The following is a 3,649-nucleotide window of genomic DNA, read 5'->3' as shown; positions in this document are numbered from 1 at the left end:
AAGCAGCAGCTCCATCAGAAAGTGATGTGTGTATCCCAGTTTCACAATGGAACTGAACCCAACCCCTGCAAAGAAGTGCAAAAAAGGTAGGGAGGCTTCTTGTTCCTTTTCTCCCCACTAGTATAGAGCAAGGCAGAAGCTGGACCTTTTGACCTATAGAAGTCCCTGTTTTCCATCCCCATCTGAACCCCTCCCATGTTAGTAAGCTCTTGTCAAACTCTTTGGGAGAGAGGCTTTGTCTTTTTATCTATCTGTTAAGCGCATAGCACGCCACTGGCACTTCACTATTACTAATACTACTGAGACTGGAATTTCTGGCCTATAACAAAATATATTGCATTGCCCCTCTGCACACATTCTGTAGTCACAGGTGCTGTAAACTTGGCACTTGCATGTGCATTTTATGGAAAATGATAGAATTTAGGATTATCGAATAACAGTCTCTCTCTTTTTATTGCAGTCCTAATTTTGCTCCCATAAAAGTCAATCAGAAGCTTGCCCTTGACCTCAGGGAACAGGGTCAGGTTCTCAGTGTATTTACTCCTTCCTGCCCCTATGAGGAATATGATCTACTGCATGTGAAGAAATTTACTTTGGTCTTCAGAATCTGGTGTCAGTGAACACATTCCACAAAATACTCATGTTCAGTTTTATTAAAAGATATTAGGTGTTCCTTCTCAGTTGCATAAAGAACATCTGGAAACCAGTTTCATCTTCTGTTAAATGCCCAGCTCCACTAGTAACACTGAAATTACATTCCACCCTCAATAAAATACCATCCTGAGGAGCCAGTTAGTGTATTATGACAAGGTTATGTCATAATGAAGATGATTTATAATGGGGTTTAGTGTGGCTAATCATTAAAGTACAATAATCTTGTATCAGAGAGGCCATTATAACATGTTCCTCAATAATGTGGACAAAATGGAGTAAATTTAGTAAATACATTAATCTTTTCTAGGCCAGACTATCATTTTCATTCACACAAAATGATTTCAAAACAAGTTACTTAAACAATTGCTACACTTACGGCAGTGGGTCAGCTACTCTTACTTTTCAGAGTGTAAATTCATATTCACATCCTCCTTTTTTTAAACAGAAACTTGACAACACATTCATCTTCTGCAGGACAGATTAACTAACCTGCTATTAGAGGTGCCTTGCAAAATGAGAGTAGGCCCAAGAATATCAAGGACAATATCCAGATAGAGCATGTGTTTAATTAGAGGCTGGATCCACAAGTATCTCACCAGTTTGCAGCTGCAGAATCTCACTTTGCCACTGAAACAAAAACACAACAAAAACCAAATAGCATATCTTTCAGCAAAATAGACATGGCATTTTGTATCTTGAAGGCTGCATTCTCCTTCCTGTGCCTATCCAGGGCCGTGTCTGTCTACCTCTGTGTGATGGGTCAGGGAGGCACAGAAGGGGTAAGGAGAGCCTTTGGGCCTAGCTAGCTCGTCCTTCTATATCTGCAGCCAGTGCTGTGCCTGGAGGGGGAATAAAAGGAGAGAGGCTGGTTCACTTCAGGGCTGACTCGCCAGAGAGGAGGATAGAGCGCTGCCTCTACCTTAAGGGATTGTCACTATAGCGTTCCAAAGACAGGCCTGTTAGCCTGAGCAGCCACTGGGGAGGACTAGCTAGACCCTAAGGAGCAAACAATGCTTGAATCAGAAACGTTTTGGGAACCAATCCCAAAGGAAAGGGCAAGAATGCATCTCCCCTTCTCCTTCTCCCTTCCCCACCATCTCCCTGGACTGGGGGATGGTCCAGTATTGTTATGTTTGCTTTTTGTTGTAGAATACTTTTGGGGCTGAGCTCAAAAGACACCAGCTTCCTTTACAATGTTTTTGAACATGGAGGCTCATTGTGGATGGAGGACTGAAGAGCGAGAATAAGTTTAACTGCTGAATTTTTGAAAAGGAAGAGGTCAGGATTTCTAAAGCTCTTAACATTGTGCTGAGAGAATCTTTGAAACCCATCCTTGGCTGCTTTTCCTGTTGACGCTTGGTACATGGTGGTTCTTAGAAACTAATGAAATATGTTCCTTCCTAAAGGGTTTTTCCCACCCATTTTATTGGCGTAGTATGAATAAGGAAGCTTGTTGCTGAATGTGAATGAGCTCATCAGAGGAGGCCATGTTTGAAAGGAAATTTTAAATGCTGGCATGACCTCTCCAGAATGTCCAACTAGTCCATCAGAATCTGATGTGTAACTGTCCCTATGTACTGCTACACTATAAAGCTGATTGGACTAACAACCACAACAGTTTGGCTCAATACTGCACTGCTTGCCTCTTTACAGTGTGGGAAATTCTGCTTTCTCACTCAGGCAATACTCCCATTGAATTTGTTGGGAGTTTTGCCTGAATAGGCAGTAAGAATCACAGAATTTGGCCCATTTTGCTTTACAAACCTACTTTGGTTTCATTTAAAAAAACACCCAAATCTCATGTTGCTGGGAAAGGGGTAATAGTTTGTACCTTGCAGATCAATGGGCAGCCTAGGAAAATCATTTTCCTTCCTCGGGCATTATAAGGTGCAGGCAGACACAAAGCAAACTCTTCCCCATTCCTCCTGGGCAAGAATGTCCAGTTTCAGATTTAATCACAGTGCTAATCCTAGGAGATTTACACAGTAAGATATTGTATTCAGTTTGTACATGGAACTACTAAGTGCTACAAATACCTGTTAGCTGTAATCGATTCCTTGGGGAGCCTCAACACACAGATCTAAGAATGAATTGGCTAATTACTGCCTTTGGTCAAACCTGTACAAACCAGTTCATTGTGATTACTGAGCACCCAAAAACAGGGGCACCCAAAATGAGGCCAACCTTTTCCAGTTTCCTATCTGATATAACAATAAACACTGAGTGCAAAATTCTCCTGTAAGAGATATTTGAGTCTGTCTAGCTTTTTCCTCCTAGTTTTTGGCAGATGTTAGCAGGCACTCACTATTGTGAAATTTAACAAAAATTCAGTGCTCATGAAAGGTAATCCATTGAAACCATTACCCGACAACAGTATTATCCACAGAGCACAATTACTATATAGCACAAACAGTGGCAGCACAGATTTCCCTCCACCAATGTACCTCAGTCCTGAGCTGAAGGGACCCCATCTCTGGATAAAATGTTGGGTCACTCTCCATGCCCATTCAGACCTTAGCCTCTCCATTCAGAGTGCTAGCAAGAACATCAGTAGCAATTGTGCCAGATCTTTTGATCCCATCACCACTGAGTACTCGCAGATATGAGTATGTGTGGGACACGCAAACTCACATCTCCATGATCTAGTTCCCCTGACTTGTCTTGGAATGAGATCAGGATTTCTCTATGTTCTGAGTCTGTGTATCAAATGGTCTCCTTTCTGAATAACTAAGTGGGAGGAGAAGCATCTCTCTTCATAACAGACTGCTTTCTTGTGCAGGTGTTGCTGAAATCCACTAACGCCACTTGAGCCCACACAGCTCAGATGAGTCATGCAGAAACCTTTTTGCTCTGGGGCAATTATCTAAAGAGTCACCTGTTCACTCTCAGATTCCAACTAAATGTAATCTATTTAGTTTTCATATGCAAAACAAAAACTTTTGAAGTAAAAAAAATTGCAGAGTAAAGTCACATCACAGCCACTAAACTGCCATTA

At 41.7% G+C, this 3,649-nt stretch overlaps 1 long non-coding RNA gene across 1 annotated transcript; it reads right to left on the bottom strand.

Moving 5' to 3' along the window:
• Window positions 1–1,200: 1,200 nt before the first annotated feature.
• Window positions 1,201–3,361, bottom strand: LOC137162889 (uncharacterized). Its single transcript, XR_010922550.1, has 3 exons — window positions 3,286–3,361; window positions 2,486–2,623; window positions 1,201–1,281 (listed from the first exon to the last, which is right to left on the bottom strand). It is a non-coding gene; the product is annotated as an uncharacterized lncRNA (long non-coding RNA).
• Between the last annotated feature and the right edge of the window lie 288 nt (window positions 3,362–3,649).

This window comes from Emydura macquarii, unplaced genomic scaffold (assembly GCF_026122565.2).
Source record: "Emydura macquarii macquarii isolate MOO-44397 ecotype Brisbane River unplaced genomic scaffold, CSIRO-AGI_Emac_v2 contig_2473, whole genome shotgun sequence".
NCBI classification, from domain to species: domain Eukaryota; kingdom Metazoa; phylum Chordata; order Testudines; family Chelidae; genus Emydura; species Emydura macquarii.
The sequence above is the reverse complement of the archived record's forward strand: the minus strand, read 5'-3'. Positions and strand labels throughout refer to the sequence as shown.